This window comes from Cavia porcellus, unplaced genomic scaffold, assembly GCF_034190915.1.
Source record: "Cavia porcellus strain 051 isolate PalLab524CR breed Dunkin Hartley unplaced genomic scaffold, mCavPor4.1 scaffold_20, whole genome shotgun sequence".
NCBI lineage: Eukaryota > Metazoa > Chordata > Mammalia > Rodentia > Caviidae > Cavia > Cavia porcellus.
Genome location: NW_026947503.1, coordinates 25,337,410 through 25,358,797, shown reverse-complemented (window position 1 = coordinate 25,358,797; position 21,388 = coordinate 25,337,410). Strand labels below are relative to the sequence as shown.

The following is a 21,388-nucleotide window of genomic DNA, read 5'->3' as shown; positions in this document are numbered from 1 at the left end:
TCAAAATAAAGTTTAAGAAGAGGGCTGGGATGTAACTTGGTGGTAAGCACTTCTCTAGCGTGTGTGAAATCCCAGCTCCAATCTGCAGCATAATTTTTTTTTTTTTAATTTTCAAAGCAGTCTGTGCCTGTATCCAGGAAATTATTTGTCACACTCTGTGTGCTGTCTGATTGTAGCTGTGCAAAATGCTCAGGACAAGATTGCTTTCCAAAATTATAGGATAGATGTTGCTTGTATCTAAAGGTGGTTGCTGACAGGCATTTTGTTTTTTAGAGAAAGATCCAGTTTGCCTTGTCAGGCCAGCTCCAAGGTTGTGTGTCAGGCCTAGCATGCTGATGCTGTGTTCTATACTCAGGACATGCCATGATTGCTAATATTCAAGAGGCTGTAGAAAGGGTCTAGGCTTTATGGTGACATTTAAAAACTTGTGTTTTTTTTTTTTTTTTTTTAACTGAGTTTTGTGGTGCTGGTGCTAAAAGCCAGAGCTTCATGCATGCTAGTCGCATACTCTATCCCTGAGCTGTACCCCTCAGCTCAAAGCTTTTGCTTAAATTTGCAAATACAATGCATTATTTTAAATGCTACTTTCTTTTTTTTTTTTTTTTTTGTCTTTTTTCGTTTTTATCGGTACCAGGGATCGAACTCACGACTGCCTGCTTACAAGGCAGGTGCTTATGCCGCTGAGCTAAATCCCCAGCCCCCTTAAATGCTACTTTCAATAATTTTAATTTTCAGGGATGTGGTACCTAGGAAATTTGGAGATCTTGACATTTTCATTTATATTACGTTTAGTTTTGTTGAGTCAGAATGTATGAATAATTCTGTTACTGAGGAGGACTTTCTTTAACTGAAGGAATGGGGATAAATTTGTTTAAAGGGAGTGAAGACGGAATGGAAGTTCTCATATGATTGTAGTATCTGCTCTGTGCAACATAATTTAAAGAGAAATTATTGTGTGGTGCCTAGGCATCTCTCCAGTGCAGTTGGCATCCAATCACCAGAATACTTACTTGGGATTCTTTCTAGATTTGGGGAACATTGATATGCTTATTATATATTCAAGAGAAAAAAGGCATAATCTCAAGGAAGAAATCCCTGAGAATACACTAAGTCACTGAGTCAGATCCTGTAAGTGGATGTAATGTAGATGAGAATTATATCTCAATAAAACTGTTAAAATTATGAATAGTTTTAGAATGTACAGTTTTTCCAACAGTACATTTGAATTCCTGCTAAATTGCTTCTGCACTTGCTCTGAATAGAAGAAATCACGTATCCTTTGGTTAATTTAAATCACCCCTCTGCCTTGTGTAGTATTTAAAGTGGGTTCATAAAAACATGAATGAGAATGAGAACTTTTTCTTTTAATATTGGGGATTGAAATCAGGGACTTTGCACTGAGCTACATCCTAAGCCCTTCATTTATGTATGTATGTATGTCTTTATTTATTTACGTAGAGACAAGCTCTCTGAGTCACTAAGTTGTCCTGACGGGGCTTGAGTTTTCCCATCTCATGCTCTCAGAGTGCTAGGATTACAGGCATGCACTACCATGCCCTGCTAACATATTACATGTTTAAAATGTTGAGTTAAAAGGTTCTTGTTAAATAGATTTTATTGCTGTCCTTGAATTGTGGGCTCTAGATGGATAGCAATAGTTGAAAAGAAAGAGGATCTTAATGGATAAGTTTTCAAACTTTTAGTATTGCAGGTGTTTGAATTGGTGAGTTTGTTTTACTGAGGTTTTTTTTTTTTTTTCCCCAGATAGGGTCTTGCACAGTTGTCCAAGATTCCAGGGCTCAAATGAACCTCCTGCCTCAATCTCTTAAATGACAGTGTGCTACTCCAGCATGAGTAGAAATATTTATTAATTGGTAGTAAGACAAGCTACACATTGCTCTTTTGACAGTCCACATTGAGGAGGTTCAAAATAATCAGTGGTCATGAGTATTCGGACAGTAGGATTATTGAAAGAGGTATGAAGTATAACAAAACATTTCTTTATGTTTTTGTGTTGTTTTTCTTCCAGGTCAGGGTATAAACGAATGTTTCATTTTCTGACTATTGATGGCAATATCTGTATTCTTTACTGTTTACTGTTGCTTTTGGACTGATTGCTGCTTATTATTGGTGAAATTTGGGAATGAGTTTATAATTTATAGATAAGAATAAAGAAGCAAGATTTAGAAAACAGTATTTTCCCGTAAACATTTTATTTATTTATTTTGGCTTTTGAAACAAGATCTCACTATGCCATTCAGGCTGGCCTTGAGCTCACTTTGTAGCTGGGCTGGTCTCGAATTTGCAAGGATCCTTCTGCCTGAACCTTCAAAGAGCTGGGATTACAGGCATGCGCTACCACATCGAATCCAATAACCTTTTTAAAAAAGTTATTCAATAAAAACACCGATGATGATATTTTCCAGTGCGGACAGTATCAAGAAGCACTGGTTTTCCATGTTTTTTAGGTTCCCTTAGCCAAGGCATGTATAACTTCAGTGGAGGTGGAAAGGCATTTACATTTGAGGAAAAACGTTACTGCAGTATCTAAGCAGGCACAGAAGTCCTTTCTCTAATGGTCATGTCTTGAGTGTGCGGGACTTGGAGACTTCAAAACAGTTCTAGTTCTGTTGTAGGGATCTTTCCATAGCTTACCAATACTGACTTTGAGAAGGAGCTAATTGTCATTACTCTTTGTGTCTCATTACCAGAGAGATTCTTAATTCCTAATACAAAATTGGCTCAAGTCCTAAAAGGGTGCATAGAGGGGACCACTTATATCAGAATAACATAGGATCTCATTGTATGTGTAATGTTTTATTCTGAACACGAGGTGTTCCAGGGCTTAGTGTTTTTGCCTAATACTTTTCAGTGAAAAAAGCCATATTACCTAAGTATATGTGGAGTAAAGTAGCTTAAATTTGACCCTGCAGTCAACTTTTTGTCCCTGACTCCAGAGTTCTGTATTGATTCAAAACTTAAGAAATTTAATGTCAAGACTCTCAGATTCCCCGTTCATCATCAGATTCAGTGCTTGGTGACTTCTTGGCAGGCAGTCATGCCCTGAGAGACTTTGTATTCTTTTTATACCTTCTATTCTCCAGGAGAAAAGGGCCATGGAAAGGTGAGTTTTCTTTGGGTGTAAGAAAATATGCTGTGCAGTCCATCCAGTGCAGATGGAGTTTGGAAGCTCATGGGGAGGGAGGTCCCATGAAGAGGATGAGCGAGTCCTGGGAACTCTTCTATTGCTGATTCAAGGATGTGCCATCATCTGCCACTTGGCCAGGGCTCCAGGGTGCATGTGGTTTCCAGCACACTGAACTAAAGCGTTGATGGATTGCTTGAACAGGTTTGCATGTTTCCACATCCTGTCTACCAGGTACTGACTGTGGGTCCTCTCTTGAGGGGAACTAATGGTGCATTGACAAGGGTCTGAGTTGTACCCCAGCTCTTGGTCTTGCCCATATTAACAGAGTCATCACATTCTGATCATCTTTTCCATGTCCAGGCTGACTGAAGGCTATATTCTCTCTATGTCCTTGGGTACAGTTCTGGATTCCCCTTTTTCCCCCTAGACAGGATCCTGTATGTAGTTTAGACTGTCCTTGATCTCACTGTGTAGCCTCTAAATTGTGATGATCTTCTGCCTCGACTTCTCAACTGCTGGGGTTACAGGTGTACACCACCAGGCCTATCTGGATCACATTTTATAATACAGTGTTAAAGCACATTGTAACACTAAGATTCTTATTGTTGGTAAAATGTTGAGATTGTTACAGTAATGAGAACTGCTTCTGAGAATAGTAGTGTCATGCTCTTACTCAAGGAGGTGTCATTTTTAGTTGTCTTGTTGCACCTTTTAAGAGTAAATAATTTCAAATGCAAAGGTAAGCAGATTTTAAAAAATTTGACTTACATGATTTAGTTTTATATTTAGGTTTAAGTGTGGGATTCTTATATATCACCAATATGAGAAGCCTAGTGAGCACAGGTATTGGAAGAGAAATAATGGAGTCATGAAGATCCTATTTTTCTTGTTTAATTGAAGATGTTTGTGTTGTATGGGTTAGTTTTATTTACATGTGTAAGATTTTTTAAAGAGCTGACAGCCATTGTGATCTTTTTTGTGAAAATGAAAGTATAATCTAGAGAATTGCTTTGTTTAGTAAATATTCTGTGTTAACTCTGTTTTTAAAAAATATTTTATTTTTGTTTAACATGTACAAACAAGTAACGTTCAATGTGATATTTTAGCATGTGCAATCAACATGCAGCAGTCAAGTCCAGCCTTTTTATTCATCTTATCTTAGTGTAATAATGAAAAATGTATGTTCTTCATTGCATTGAAAGTTTTAGATCCTTTACACATGAGTCTCAGCACTACCTTTGCAATCTGAAGTGTGGATAATCTGGTGAAAATCTTGTGGCTTCTTTTCTGATCTGCATTTTTAAAAAATCTAGTTAGTTGATTTTGGGTGTCATCATAATGCTGACTTTCTCTTGCCATTTTGGTTTGAGAAGGAGGAGTCCAAGGTTTGAAGAAAAAGCAAAACTGAGAATCTGTGCTTCCTTCTCAAGTTCTTCTGTGCTTCATTCATCGTGTGTGATAATTGGATGAAACCACAATTATAGTCAATAAATTGGTTTTGAAGTCTTTAACACCAGAATGTAGCTCTTAAGGTGGAGCTGTACAGAGAAGGAGCTGAACTGTCCATGTTGATTTTGAATGTTGGAATATATTTGTGCTGATTCTTGAGAAATTGGTATGCATCACACAGGCCATGCTTGTTTTTGGTGTTGGTGTTTTAGTTTTCAGTGAATACTATTAGCGGAAGAGGAACATTAAGCTAAGAATGAGAGTGTTTGCTCCTGTCCCTTTGAAGAATGGGGTGCAGCCATGGGAGTGATGGGTGGAAAAAGGAGATGTTGAGTATTTACTAACATGGCGATTCAGTAATATAACATATAGAAAAAGTGGTTTACAGAACAGTGATGTTGCAGAATCCTATGTGGTTAGAAGTGTTTATGTATAGAAAAAATATTGCAGCATGTTGATGGTGGTTATTTTTGAGCAAAAAAATCACAGGAGATTTTTATATTTTTCTTTTTTGCTTACTTGTATTTTCTATGTTTCTACAGTATACTTTTTTTCTTAACATAACAGAACAGAGAGGTGACTAAAATTCATAGTAACTTGTATATTTTATAAGTAAAGAGAAAATTGAAAGCTTCTAACACGATAATGATGAGCTAGAAATACCATTTAACCTGATTTGACCAGTATGTATTGTGTACACATATTAAAATATGATACTGTGCCTCAGAGATACATACAATTATTACTTTTTTTTTAAGACAGAATTTCATTGTATAGTCTAGACTAGCCTTCAACTCACCTTATGGCCCAGGCTGGTCTCAACTTGCTGTCCTCCTGCCTCAGCCTTACAAGTGTGTGTAGCCACTCCAGGCTTCAATTACAAATGTTAATTTTTATAAAAAAATAAGATGGAAATGTTGATTATCCTGATGTGTTCATTATCCATTATATAGATGTTTTGAATTTCCACCTTGTATCTCCCTGAGAATGTACAATTAAAACAATAATGCAGTAAATAAAAGTGAAGTAGAAAGAAACTCTTTCTGAAATGTGTACTTCAAGGTTCAGGTGAAAATTAGAGCACTTGCTTGGTGCAGATCCCAACACACTGTTTGTTCAGTTGAAGGTGTGTAGCAAGGGCTGCCTTGTGCTGTAGCCGGTCACCCAGGTCATTGCGTTGCCAGGGCAGGAGACTTTCACTGGGTTGAGAAGTGGAAGGATAGATGAAAGATGGAACATTTTTTAGAGAGGTAACTGGCTGGTTGGTTTCTTTTTTCACTTGCAGCTTACGTATGTTCCATTTCCTTCCACATGGGCGCTTGGCATTTGTGTTTTCATCCCTCTGCACATGACTGTTGCATCAAAGTAATTTGATTTTAACAATGTTTTGTGTTGTTTGAAATTATTTTCAGTGTTCTACATAATTGTGGCCTGCCATCAAATTCAGATCTGTCTCTATTGGGACAGTTTTACCCCCTTGGGTTTTGAGTTTGAGGTTTTATTATAACTGTTTCAGTGTTGAATAGTTTTATTTTATTTTATCTTTTTGAGACATGGTCTTGCAGCCCAGGCTGCTGGCTTTGAATTCCTGAGCACAGCCTTGGCTTGTGAATCTGTAGGTGCCCATCATCATACCCAGGGAAGTTTTAGATATCAAAATGATAGCTGTACATAGCAGATACCTATGCGGCTGTACATTCTTTATTTTGCCTTTCAGTTGACTTACCGTGTCCTTCAGATGTTGAGTGTAACCTAGACTTACGTCCCTTCTTAAAAGGTGGAGTTGACAAATAACATGACACTTCTAACCTGGAACTTCTCTTGGATTAGGTAAATCAAACATCAGTGTTTCAACTTCTCTGAAGTAAGGATGCATCTTACAGTTGACGTGTGTTGAATGGTTGGTGGGTGCCTTGCATTACCTCAAAATCCTGTGCTGTCTCCACCCCACACAAGGTGCATTTGACAGTTGAGGCTGTCTTAGGATTGTTAGTTCTGAGTTGCCATTTTGCATTTGTATATTATGGTGTTTGGGTATTTAGAGTTTTGATAGTTGTCATGGGATCTCTGACAGCGTCTGTCTTGTTCAGCTATGTTCAGTCAGGTAGAGAACATCCCCCTAGAGTCCTAGACAGTGAGAAGGTGGGTCAGCTCAGTGATGGCGTCGGAACTGGATTTGTTTTGTTCTCCAACTTAACATCTGCCCTCTGGTTCTTTTCAGGGCCCTTATTCATTTGAGACTGGCTGCCATTGGCAGTCAAAGCCATGCTTTTTTTTTTTTTTTTTAACTATATGAAGAAAGAATTTTTCTGTGGCTTTCTCCTATGAGTGAGGATATCTCATTCCCATATGTGTCCCCCAGAAAGTCTCTCCTTTTGTCCCACAGGCCCATGGAGTCTTATTTCTGCTCATTCTCGAACCAGTAGTGGCAAGGAGGGGGTAGAATGACCTTGATTAAAACAATGAATTGGGCTGAGGTCAGCCATGTGAGGATCCTATAATCTACCATAGGAACTTTGATTCACCTTCAGAATGCCCTTGGCTTCATGACATTGCACATGTTCCCTTTCCCCAGGGAGGCAACCCAAATAGGTATCCAGGTACAGTGTCATAAGATTCTCTGGGTGATACACCATTACTTATGTTATACCCGTGAGGAATTTTTTAATGCTCTGGTGCCTTATGACTAAATAAGTTATGCTCTTTAAAATGTTCAATCTATAATGGTAAAGAAATAACGGACCAATTGCAACAACATTTCTGTTTGTGAAAATAAGAAAATTGAAGAAGAGCTGCAAGTTGCTGACTTTGGTTGCCAGTCTGCAGCGTCTGGCTCTGCAGAAGTCTGTGTAGTATGCCACTCTCCTTGGTCATTGTCCTCTGGATGAAACGAACACTGGCAAAGTCCCTTTTTTTATGGTTTTGTCTGGCATGAGTTTGGGAGATTGTGATTGGTTGTCTCAGTTTGAATAGCTGGAGTAGTGTCAGCTGAGCTGGGAGTTTCTTTGACAGAATTTTTCCCATGAAATGTGAAGTTCTGGGTTTGTTTGCTTCTCATTCCAGCTAGTGATCTTATCTAGTTCTGGGAGGTTGTTTTAACATCAGGTCTGTCTGTCTGCTCATCTCCACTGCTTCTGCATGGAGGCGACTTTCAGTAGTGCAGGATGCAGAGGCACATGGTTTAGGTCCAAGGGACAACAAGGGAAGTTCAAGTCACTTTGATTTTGCTCCCACATTTTGAGAATGATGATTGTCTCTCCCAGACTGCAGTTGTGGGATTCACAGGACCCTCCACCTTTCTCTTCACTAACAATTCAAAGCTTAAAGTGGTTTTTAAGTTGTGGCAAAATGCACACTGTATTTAATGTCATAGCACATGTGTGTACAGTTCAGTGGCACTGAGTATATTCACACTGTTATAAAGCCATCACTCACATCTAGCCACAGAACTGTTAATGTTGCAAAGCCAAGCACACTAATTAACCGGCAGCTCCCTATTTCCCATTCATTTTTATTTGTAGAACCTCATTTGTTTGACGGAAAACCTGTAGTAGAGTTCTTTCTTGATTGCAGGCCACAGCAATTGATTCTAGTCAGTTTAAACAGAATGGGAATTGGTTGAAGAAACTTTCAAAGCATAGAAATACCTGTAAAGAAAGCAGAGGAGCCAGGCTTGGGAGTTGTCAGGGACCAAAACTGATGGGATGCCAGAATCACAATAGGTAGCGTATTTTATTTTTACTTGAAACTCAGCTCAGAAGTCACTTTTCAAAGCTGGGTACCCTTTCTCTTCATCTGTCCTCATACCCCAGACTCAGTAGCATCTTCCTTGTTAATCATTTCTACTACTTTAATAATGATGTCCGAAGGTCATTGTAGCAGTTGATCCCTTTTTTATGTGCCTGTTTGAAATAGATGAGACACTTCTCAGAACAAGGATTCTGTCCTATGAATTTGTCTCCCACCCTAAGCATAGTGTCAGGCCCACTGAGTGCTTACTTCAAAGAGATTAGACCAATTTATGAGATCATTTGGTCAGGAAAAACATACTCTTTTAAAAGATCTTTTTGAATTCTAATCTGTTCTGTAATTATAAGTTACCTTTCCTGTTTTCTTGTCTATACTTTTAGCTGGAATTTTATTCTTATTTTTCTGTAGGGTATTTTTTTCCTTGTGGTTCTGGGGATTGAACCTAGATGCTAGGCAGCTCTACCACTAATATATGCTTTCTGAAAAATTGTAAGTGAAAAACTTTTCCAATTCTTCAGTCCCAAGAGAGGTAATTGTGTTCAATAAAAGGACACAGGTTCACTGTGTGTGTGTATGTGTGTGTGTGTTGAGGATTAAACTTAGGGTTTTCTCAGTGGGCTACATTCCCACCCCTTTAACAAATCAGCTTTGTTTCAAGATAGGATCTAACTTGTTAAATTACCGTGGCTGAGCTTGAACTTGTAACCCTCCTGCCTTGGATTCCTAAAGTGCTGGGATTATAGGGATGCACTGCCACACCCAACTACAGGTTCACTTATACAGTTTCCCCATCATTCTTTTTTTTTTTTTTATTTAAAGAGAAAAAAGAAAGGACATAAAAAAACAAAGCAGTAAAAGGGTACAAGTAATACAGAATTTCAAGAAAAAAAATATACAGTAAGAAATCACTAGTTAATAGGTTACATATTGTCTTCCTAGAATCCCCATCATTCTTAAAAGGGCAATAAGGTTGTTGAAATGGTGATTACCAATACCAGATCATCCTCTTGGAAGTGACTTTTCCTTTCTGACTCTAGGATTCATGCTCCCTGGCCAAGAAAGGTCATGTCCTTGTGGCCTCTGAGTTGAGTCATCACAACATACTAGGAAAACTGAGTCTCTCCCACAATGACAAGTGCTTTTTGAAATTGAGATTTGCTAATCCACCTCATGGTTGTCCACAGAATTGGACACAGAATCATGTATGTGCTATGTGCTAATGTCATGATGTTACGGGAACTAACTTGTGTGTAGTCAAAACAGTGTATTATATTCATGAAAACTGCTGAGAATAGATTTTTAAATATCCTTACCACAAAAACGTGAGGCAAAATGTATTAATTGGCTTGATTTTACCATTCTGCAATGTATACATATTTCAAAAGTGTAGATAATATTATTTGTGCCAATTAAAAATACAAAAAATGAACATAAATCTTCAGAGCAGTACTGTGAGTTAGATATATTGTTATCCTTATTTCATGGGTGTGGAAGCTGAGGCATGAGGAGTTAATTTGCCCAGGGTCACACAACTAGTAAGCAGCAGGGATGGGAGTGGAGCGAGAACAACCTGGCTCTTGGCACCAAGAGTGGAACTGTTGTCCAGTGAGTGTCAGAGAGTTTCCCTGGAATGGGGATTGGACCAGGAGGGGAGGGCACTGCTGACTGTTGAAGTCAGAGCGGCTGGATATGAACAGCCTGTGGGCCTTAACAAGGAACAGAGACCGTATTGCTTGAGGCTCTTTAGAAACTTGTTAAGACCTGGACTTTTCTAAAGCTCACTGGGGGACTGGAGATAGCCCAGAGGTACAGTATGTGCTTTAGAATGTGGGAGGACCCGGCCAGTAAGTAAATCAATGAAGCTTGCATGCATCGCTGGGGAGAATAGATTTGAGTTGGGACAGTCCTACAAGGTCATGTGCTAGTAGATTTGGTGGTGATGATAGTGGGAATGGAAAAGGGTAAGGACTAGAGGTATTTTATATTTTGGAGGAATATCTCACTGTCTGTAGTTAATGCTTGATTAGGTGAGGAAAAAAGATGCGCTCAGAATAATTCCCCAGTCTTGTTGCTTCAGAAGATTGTATGGCTAGCCAGAGGGAAGACATCTATATTTATTAAATAGCTAATGCAGTGGCTCTAAGCTGGGGTCTCTCTTACCTTCCTCTCCCTCAGAGAACATTTGACAGTGCTTGCAAGTGCAAGGGACATTTTGTTGGTGAAGGCCAGGGCTACTACTAAACATCTTACAAATCTCTGGACAGCCCCACAACAATTATTGTGCACACCTGCCAAGAGAGCGGACATTGGGAAACCCCACAGTAATACATTTGCTTTTGCATGGTTGCTTAATTAATCCATAAACTGATCATTGAGACCATGCTATTCTTCCTGTTTCTTTTTCTGATCAAAAAGCTGAGATGAGAACAAATCACTTAGTCAGTGCTATATAGTTAATAAGCACCAAAAGTGAACTTTGCACTCCAATCTTTGTACGTCAAAAGCACAGAATCAGAAGCATACCTTTTTGACTTCTCCGTGCTGTTTCATTCCTCATAGTGATGCAAAGGAAGGAACACACTAGGTTGTGAGGTGCATTTTGGTAGTGGTGGCTCCAGACTAGAGGTGGCAGGAAGCAAGAAGGGTATTTATAGTAAGCTCTGCAGTGGATCGAATTTTATAATCTTGAAGGACTTGACTGCGGTAGTTCAAAGAACTATCAGTGAGATTATATAAATACAGGAACATTTGCCATCTTTTTTTTTAAAATGCCTCTATGATTAAGATAAAATGTAAAAATTATAGTTTAAAGCCCTACTATTCCCTGGTGGATGGAAAATCCTACAAGCATCCACATTGATTATTATCTTTTGTGAAAGGATCAGATGAAAAATGGAACTTGAAAAATTATATAAGACTCATCTGTATTTTAAAGTAGTTGAGGTATTAAAAATAGTTTGATTTGATAGAGGTGAGGAATCCTTTTGAGAATCAGTTTGAGTTTAGTGTAGACCTTAATAGTTATCAGCCAATTCCCAGGAAGAATTTGAATATAGGAAACACCCTTCCTTGGTGACCCTTCATTACTGGTATTTCTAAAGTTTTATCTTTTATCCTTAACTTGGTCTTTGGATTGGGCTCTGAATGAACCTGGAACTGACATAGCTGCTTTTGTAGGAGTCACTTCTCTGTGTAAAAGAAACAAAAGTCTTTCTGTTCGTTCCATGTCTTATTTTTTTGCCAGAGGCATTTGGACTGCTGGGACCAGACAGTGAGCATAAAGTTTGACTACTGCACCTCTAGGGGCTGTTGTCCTGAAAGGTGCTAGAACACCACAGTTGAGACAGCGGTTCTCTGGGGGAAAGTTGCTGGCTATATCACCCAGTCTTCTGGAAGATAAGCCCTTAGAAGGGTGTGGGGCAGGGGTGGAGTCATGGAGTTTGGTAAGCAGACACAGCCCCAAACCATATGGTGGGAGAGACCAATGCAAGTTCATTTTTCAGTTATGGCACAAATTAAAACAAAGTGAGATGAAAAGCATGAAGTAGCTAAGTGGTAGAGGGTCCGCCTTGCATTCCTGAGCCCCCAGCTTTGACCCTCAGTAACATACAGGCTTTGTTTTGTTGTGTTTTTAAATGCAAAAGAGAGAAAAAGAGAGTTTAAAACTGCTCAGTTTAAAAACATCTCTGGTGGCTATCCTGGATTATAGTGTGGCTCTGAACTAAGCAGTTTCTTCAAATTTCACATGTATAATGTGAAAGCTGTGATGGGAAATTTTTTTTAAATTAAAGGGACAGATCTTAAACTCATTGAAGAATAGCTATAAAAATAACATTGTTTATCTATTATTGTTAATATTACTCATCGGTGAACTAATGGTTATATATGTTTTATCCCCCAACTCCAAAATGTCCCACTGAAGAATGTCTTGCTCTAATGTTACTTTCCTTTAGGAAGAACAATTAATCATGTGTTTCTCCTCCTGTGGTGAGAAGGCAGCAAGCAACATGATACAGTACAATATGTTTGTAAGCATAACTAAGGTAGATCCCTTTAGAGGGAGAACATCATTGCCATCACTAAAGGTAATTTGCATATTTGTGAAGAAATACAATTCTCAAATGAGTGAAATCCACATTAACAGAGTGATTTTTATGTGACAAGTGATAGTGTTTTACTGAAGGTATATTACCATCTGTGCTCAAAAAGTGCTGACTGTTAGAACAGGTTTTTTTCTTTTCTCAACTGTCATATGGTAAGTGATGATAACTTACTGTTTTCTTTTATTTCTTTTGTTCAGAGCTCTGTTGTACTCTGTGGTGGAACATGAAGACACCATTGACCTAATGTTAGATAAGCTGGAGCCATGGCAGAAATGCTGCTGCTGCTGTCTTGGCCATGACTTCAAGGGCTGATTGGAGCCCAGAAGTCCTAGGGAGTGCTAAGTTATGTACAGTGGTCATGTTTACACATACGACTCCTGCCCTACCATGACCTGACTTACTGTCTTTTGACTTTATGCTAGTGTGACAGTCTGTGCAATGTTGTCTGTTTTACTTTCTGTATTCAGTAAAATATGTGAGATATTGACACTGTCATAGAATGTTTTATGTTAGATGATGTGCCCAACTTTAGGCTAAGGCAAGTGTTCTGAGCATGTTTGAGGTAGACTGAGCTAATAAGGTATGATATCTGGTAGGTTAGGTATAGTAAATGCAGTTTTTAATTATGACATTTTCAGCCTATAGTAGATTTTACTTGGATGTAACTTGTATGTTGAGAAACACTTGAATTAACATATTAAAATCATCGTTGTCTGAGACTTGTTGTGTCAGATGTGGTCTTTGCTCTCAATGAAGTCATCTCCTACAGGGATAGAATTGTTATGGGTAGTAAAGCCTCTATGGATGGCTGATACACCATTACATGGCTGTGGTTTGTTACATTATGGATGACTGCAGGTAGTCCTTCCTGGTAACTTGCATCTATTGAAACTGTCAGTGAGATCTAAGACATCTTGTGCATCTGTTATTTGCGTTTGCATAGATCTTGACTTAATTTTAAAGATAGTTTGATAGTTAAAATTTTCCTGCTAACCAAAGGAGGGAACTACAGGCCAATCTCCTTAATGAACATAAATGCAAAAATGCTCAATAAAATATTGGCAAACAGAATACAGCAAATCATCAAGAAGATTATATACCATGACCAAATGGGATTCATCCCAAGAATGCAGGGGTGGTACAACATACACAAATCAATATATATAATATACCATATTAGTAGAGCCAGTGACAAGAATCATATGGTCATCTCAATAGATGCAGAAAAAGCTTTGATAAAGTCCAACACTCATTCATGATAAAAACCTTACAGAAAATTGGAATAGATGGTCTTTACCTTATCTGATAAAAGCCACATATAATAAACCAACAGCCAGCATGTTACTAAATGAACAAAAACTGAAGGCTTACACACTAAAATCAGAAACAAGACAAGAATGTCAGCTATCACTGCTCTTATTCAATATAGTTCCGGAAACATTAATCAGAGCAATTAGACGAGAGAAAAATAAAAGAAATAAGGAGAGGAAAAGAAGTTAAATTATCATTGTTTGCGGATGATGTGATACTCTACATAGAAGACCACCAAAACTCCACTTAAAGATTCCTAGATCTAATAAATTGAGCAGCATAGTTAAATACAAAGTCAACACTCAAAAATCAATAGCATTCCTGTTCACAACAAACTCACTGAGAGAGAAATAAGAGAAACTATACTCTTTACAGTAGCACCCAAAAAAATGAAATACTTAGGAATCAGACTAACAAAGGAAGTAAAAGATCTATGCATTGAAAATTACATTATTCTGAAAGAAGAAATCAAAGAGAATTCAGAAAATGGAAAGACATTTCTTGTTCATGGATAGGAAAAACATTGTGAAAATGACCATTCTCCCAAAATTGTTGTGTAAATTTAATGCAATACCAATCAAAATACCACTAACATACCTCACAGATACAGAGAAATCATTTCCTAAAATTCATATGGAACCAGAAGAACCCTTGAATAGCGAAAGCAAATCTGGACACCAAAGGCAAGGCAGGAGGTATCACAATCCCTGACTTGAAATTACACTACACATGGTACTGCCAAAAATATACCTGAACATCAGTGGAATAGATTAGAAGATACAGCCACAACTACAAGGTCACTGGAAGAAAGATAGTCTCTTTAACACTGGCTTTCCATATGCTGAAAACTAAAACTAGACCCAGTCTGTCAAGGTGCACTAAACTAAAGTCAAAATGGATCAAAGATCTAAATATTAAAACAGAAACACTAAATCTGTTGGAAGACAAAGTAGATATAAATCTTTAAGTCTTAGAGGTAGAGAGTTCATGAAAAGAAATCATACTGCATGGAAAATACTTCCCAGAAGTATTTTCTGGGATCCCTTCTTATTAAAAAGTTTTTGCATCTCAAAAGAAATCTCCAACAGAGTAAAAAGAAAACCCACAAACTGGGAAAAAATCTTAGTCATTTGTGCCTCAGACAAAGGACTTACATCTAGAACATAAAAAGAAGTAAAAAAGATTAGGTTCCCAAAATTCAAAAATCCAATCCAGAAATGAGCATTTGAGATGAATAAGCATTCAGATGAAGCAATACAAATGGCAAATAAATATATGAAAAAATACTGAGCATTATTGGTCATTAAAGAAATGCAAATTAAAACAATGCTATGATTTCATCTCATTCCGGAAAGAATGGCCAAGATCAAGAAATCAACCAATAAAAAATGCTGGAGTGGCTGTGGGGGAAAAAGAACTCTGTTCCACTGTTGGTGGGAGTGTAGGCTGGTGCAGCCACTGTGGAGGGTCCTCAGAAAACTAAGATCAGAGGTTTCATTTGACCTAGCTATCCCGCTTCTGGGCATTTTCCCAGAAGAATTGAAACATCATAACAGTGATTTATGTCAGCATGTTTATAGAAGTACAATTTATAACAGCCAAATCTTGGAAACAGCTTAAATGCTCAGCAATGGAGGAATGGATGAAAAAGATGCAGTATTTTTATACAATGGAGTACTACTCAGCTATAAAGTAAGACTGTATTGAGGCTTTTATAGATAAATGTATGAGATACGGAGGCCATACTTATACGTGAAATAAATCATACTCATGCATAGATACCGTATTCTCTCTATAGTGTAAGAAACTTAAAGAGTAAGTAAGATCCAAAATCTATGATAGATGTATTGAAAGAATAAGAAGGGGAAAAATAACTAGGATAGGGAAAAAGAGAAAAGCAAGGAAAAAGGAAAAAGATATAAATTTATTAGATCAATTTGCACATGTGTATTTCATAATCTAAGCAACTCTTTTGAAGATAATATGCAGTATTACAACCATTGTTAAATTCCTATCATTTTTTGAAAATGTATATTGTTATTGTTTGGGTTTTTCTTGTTCTTGTAGTTTTTATGTCTCATTTTTTGGTTTTCTTTTCCATTTTTTTAAAAAAAAAGTTCTCCTGCTAAACAAATGCAAATCATGTAGTCACCAATTTTCCCATTCTTTAGCAATCCTTTTTTTTATTATCGCCATCGGATGACCTGTGCATTTCCCAATAGGTTAATGCTTTTTTTTTCCCCTCAAGGCAGAGAAAAATCAATTATCGTTGATCTGCAGTGCCTGGCCACATTGAGCTGGGTCACTGTGCACTGGTCATTGTTTCCCTGGTACCTCAGTGACCACACTTAGTTGTACTGTTTTTCTATGTAGCTTTGGTGTCTCAGCTTTAAAAAGGTACGGTGCAAATCCCAGCATTCTGGAAAGCTAAGGCAGGAAAGCTGCAAGTTCTACCCTAGCCTGGGCAATTTAGCAATTTTCTGAGACCCTGTCTCAAAATACAGAATAAAAAGGGTGGATAGATAGCTTAGTGTGAAGCTCTTGGGTTCAATCCTCCATACTGAAAAAAAAAATCCCTTTTCCTTTTAAGATTCTTAGCGTCAGGTCACAATAGAATAAGGAGTAACTTATTTTTTTAAAGATGTATTCTGCGCATAGTGAAATGAACATTGTCATTCAAGGTGGTTTCTTATGGGGAGGGGTCCTAGAGTTACTCTTACTGGGGTGACTATGGATCTCTGCATTTCTTTGCCAAAACTACCTTCTCAGCCAGCTTACCAGCCAGCCTATTCTCATTACATTAGTATAATTCCACATTGAAATGATCTTTCCTGGGTTGAGCACTCATCTCAGTCACCGTAGATGATTTAAAAACTGTTTCTAGAATTAAAATTTATCCCCAGAGATGGAGCAATTGTTCCCCCCTCAGAGCGCTGGCTGTGATGCGATCTCGGCTTCAGTGGGGCCGACTAACTGACTAGGAAAGACTGTCCAAGAAGTTGTTGAATGATGACTTCACTGTTGAAATGAGTATCTGATTTTCATGGTGATTAGAATGATACCAGTGTTCTTACAGTTTGAAGATACTGAAGAAGAATCAGTCACTGTTTAATGTTTGTATCTTGCAGAGTTGTTAGTGTCAAAAGAGAAACTTGGGACATTTTATTCTGTTGTAACTAAAATGAAATAGAAATTATTGATGAATTTTTATACAGTAGAAATGTATAGAGATGGTCTTAACTTATTCCATGTATCACTTCATTTGCTTGTATATTTTTACTGTGTTGCAGTCAAGATTTACAAGGGAATAGATTTAATACAGGACATATAATTTATAGGATTATTTTATAATAATCATACAAAAAATCAAATGCAGAAGAGCACAAGAGATCTGTTTATACACTAGAGACTCAAAAGAGTCCAGCTGGGCACCTGGATCCACTGGCAGTGTCCTACATGTATTACCTTAGCAGTGTCCTCCACGGGTCCAGCTAAAGACCTGAGCCTGCAACAGTGTCTCCCGCAAGTCTGTATCAAGGATCTGCACTGGAAAGGCCCAAAGATCACGGTGGAAGTTAAAGTCTGGGTGAGTAAGATGCAGGGTCTGTGGCAGCAGGCTGAGGGAGCTGCACTGGAGCGAGGAAGCAGTGTTCAAAGTAAGGACAAAGCTCCCCGTAGAGAACCACAGTCATCATCAGTGACAGCGAGGACCCAAGGAGTTCCTTTAAGATAACAGCTGAGCTCATATCAGGAAAACCAGGTGACACACTTCTCCAGGAGAATTAGCAGCACACCATCTTAGGCTGATTCTGCTTTTATGCTGTTGGCAGCAGTCCTCAGGTGGACCCTCCACACCCAGAACCTTGCTAATTCATACTGAATCAATTCCTCTTGGTGTTATAAGTTGACCACTATTTAACCCACCACTTAATATCGCTGACTTTTTTTTTTTTTTTAAATAAACTCTTGATAGAAACCTGTTTTTTTTTTTTTTTTTAAATACAAGGTTTTGTTACGTCATCCAGGCTGGCCTGGAACTCACTATATAGCCCAGGCTGGCCTGCCATTCACAATGATTCTCCTGTTTCAGACTCTTGCGTGCTGAGATTACAGGCATGTGCCACCAGGACCAACTGAAGTCTCCATTTTCATAGAAGTTTGGTGGTTTTACTTTTGCTATTGGTTTCTGGGTAATTAGAAATTGAGTAACTTCCTGAGAGATTCCGTATTGAATGCTGCAGTTCATTTGGGTTTGGATTTTATTTTGTGAGGTTTGCAAATGTGCACTCACAGTGTAGTTTAGAGCCTGTCATCTTCAAGTATATTTTTTTTTTTGGTAAATATTCTTATCCCTCTAAATATTTTAAGTCCTAAACTCTTAAGTTAAAATGAAACATATCATGGTTTTGGCCAAGAAAGAACAACAGTAGAAAAAAGGAGAGGCAAAACAGATTTGCTCCACACAAGCAAATCACTGTGGAGAATCATCTTGCTGGTTTATTGTTTTATTAGGTCAGCAGTAGGTAGTCCTAGTTTAAAAGAGATGCTAGAGGTCAAATGTGCTTTGTCCCCCACCAGACACTATGTTGGAAGCCTGATCTTGAATATGGAGATCCTGGATGTGGAAAGTGGAAGTGGGCGCATTGTGTGTTGAGGTGTTCTTGAAAGACACTAAAGTATTTTTTTGTGGCAGGACTTTGGTTAGTTCTAGAGAGCAGATTGTTCAAGAACCTTGTCCCTGGTCCCTTTTCTGGCTTTTTGCTTTTGAGATGTCCTCTCTTCCTCCCATGTCGACTTCCACTGTTCATTCTAGACCATAGTCTGTGCCACACAGTTTGGACTATTGGCTAGAATGAGATCTTGCCTCTTTATAAAAATAGTCTATTTTAGATGTTTTCTTACAGTGGAAAAAGAAAAAAAAAAAACTTGACCAATATAGTGAGTCTGGATAATAGTCAAAATGTGTATGTTTTGCTTGGAAGTGTTTGAATGTAGTATCTAATGAGATGGTGATCTCAGGCTTTGAAGAGTGAAAATAAAGGAAATGATGTACTATCCTGATATTACCATACATACAGCTCTATGATACCTTTTTGTTCTTGTCAGAAAATGTTGAAATTTGATGTTTTCTATTTAAAGCAGTGTCAGGGGTGGCGTCATAGCAGGGGCCTGTAAGGGCACATCTGGATTACTTGGCATGCCCAGCATATCCTGCTGGGGACTTTTGAGGGCACACCTGGTGCACTTCTGGTTCTCATGGACTTGGGCCTGAAATCTGTGATACAAAGTGAAAGGGTTGTTACATGGGGACTTTGCCACACGTTAGTGCTTTTGTAGCTGCCACACACACTGTCTTTTCTGTGGTATAATCCGTGTCCCAGAGGAGCTCCTAAGTAGGGAGGGCTGGAGGAAGGAGTGCTGTACTTCATCCTGCAGATGGAGGTGAGGAGAGGTAATCTGGGAAGTTGGCAGATTTTAGCTGGCCGGGAATTTGAGGATTTTAGGTGACAGCTGGTGGTGGCAGCAGGGGAATGCAGCCTATGTCAGGATGGGTAATTGGGCACCCGGGCGGGGGTGAGATGGAGCTTCCTGAAGGTGAAATGGTACTGTACTGTTTTGTAACAAAGCTACAGAAAGAACAGAAACATTTCTGTCCCTGTTCTCTGTCATGGTTTGTTTTTCATCCCAGCAGATGGGAAAACAATTGTTACTTGCAAAATGAGAAGGCTAGAAGAAAAAAGAGTGAGTATGATTTTGGGCCACTCAGAGATAAGTGAGCAAATGTTCTTAATTGTTTTGTGTTAGGTGTTGTCCACTAATTCCGAATTGTTCTAAAGGAGACTGATAGGAGAAACTTGAGCGATGTGGGGAGTTAGATGACCATGGCCCAGACTTGACCCTGAAAATGGATGGAGTACGCCGTTAGCAGATGATGACAGATCTGCCAGGCTTTAGTTCTCCTTTGTGAAGCGCATACTTTCTTGTGGCTGCCTGTTGTGCTCTGTGCTGCAAAAGAGTTGATCAGAAGCTCTGACCAACTCCTCATGCCCTTCCTCAGCAAGTGTTAAATGGTATGAGGAGTACAGCTGTTAACAACTTTTCTTGTAATAGCTTTTCAGGTAAGTATTCATCTGAAATTTTAGAATTGATATTGAGGTGGTCTCAATATCAGGAACCAACTTTCAGATGTTGAAGTCAATATAATTTAGTAACAATGGGAAACTCATTATTAAAGCACTCTAAATGTTAATCTTTTTTTTTCTTTTTTTTTAAGCTCAGTTTTGGGAAGCAGTCCTAGAGACTTCCCTGGAAGAAAGTTTAGCTAGATAAAAGGCAATGATTGTCAATTTCTTCCAGATCTTTCTTGGGTTGCTTTAACTGTTGTTGAAGAAGCAATCTTTTGGAACATATACAGTCTTTTGGGACATATACTCTTTCTGAGTAACAGTCATACTGAGATTAAAATAATGGCACGCATGCCACTAAAATTTCACATGGTAATACAGAGAAGGCCTTGAATTCTGTGTGACAGAGTAAGGACTTCTGAAACACTATACCATAAAGGTAATGAGACTATTGTAAAACCCATCTACGTAACACCATATCTCATTAGGATGAGTGGTCAAATGGTGTTTCAAGTTATCTTTCTCCTATTTCCCCCTTTCTATCTCCATGGTGGGTTTGGAAGCCAATAAATTTGCAACTATGGGAGCTCTGAAAACCATCAACTCAGCATCTGCTAGATGGGTAGAACATAACTGCAGCTTCCCCAAAGAACCATCCCAAAGAAATGTCACCATGTAGATTGTCTGGAAGCTTGCTTACTGGCCTCTTTCTGAGGGTTTGTCTTTATTTGATCTGATTAAGCTCACTCCATGTAAACATCTCTAACTTGAAAACAGTCAGTGTTAATTGTTTAATGACAGCGGCATGAGACCATGTGCTATTTGAGGCCAACCAGTGACTGACTCAAAGAATTCGCAAAGGAAATGTCCATTAACATTCTCTGAAAAATGCTGGACTATTCCTAAAATTCTAAAGTTCTGTGTATGCCCTGGAAAGACTCCTGAGAAGACCCCGGGAGGCCCTAAGTTGTAAACTGACAGACCTTGACACAGTGTGCAAGCAGAATGTGAAGCCTGAAATAGAGTTAGAAACTGTCCAGAGGAACTTTGAAGGCTCAGGTATATGCATGCATGCACGTGCATGCACACACACACACACACACACACACACACACACACACACATCCTAGTAAAGGCTAAAAAAGATATAAGTTCATGCACAATGGCTCTACTTGAAAAAATGTACAGATATTACAGAATTAATTTAGGAGAATCACTAAAAAGCAATGAAGCAAACTGATGGTGGGTAGAGTGGAGAGAAGGAATCTGATTCCCAGGATTGACTCATTGTATTATTTAAAATTTCAGTTTTTTGACAGAAGATTAGAAGATATCTAAAGAAACAGAAAAATATAGCCCATACACAAGAAAATCAGTAGTTAACAGATAAGCTCCTTGAGGAAGCTCAGATGCTGGATGCATCATACATAACTTCAAACTCCTATGATTGATATATTCAAAGAACTGTGAGAAAGAGAATTAAACTATAGGAAATGAGAGTT

The 21,388-nt window shown here is 38.4% G+C and overlaps 1 protein-coding gene and 1 long non-coding RNA gene across 4 annotated transcripts in view; one reads left to right on the top strand and one right to left on the bottom strand.

The window, feature by feature from the left end:
* The window catches only part of Nedd4l (NEDD4 like E3 ubiquitin protein ligase), a 335,786-nt gene that overhangs the window by 10,618 nt on the left and 303,780 nt on the right, over positions 1-21,388 (top strand). The window lies entirely within an intron of this gene.
* On the bottom strand, positions 8,138-17,443 carry LOC134471772 (uncharacterized). Its single transcript, XR_010041399.1, has 3 exons — positions 17,227-17,443; positions 10,871-10,966; positions 8,138-8,499 (listed from the first exon to the last, which is right to left on the bottom strand). It is a non-coding gene; the product is annotated as an uncharacterized LOC134471772 (long non-coding RNA).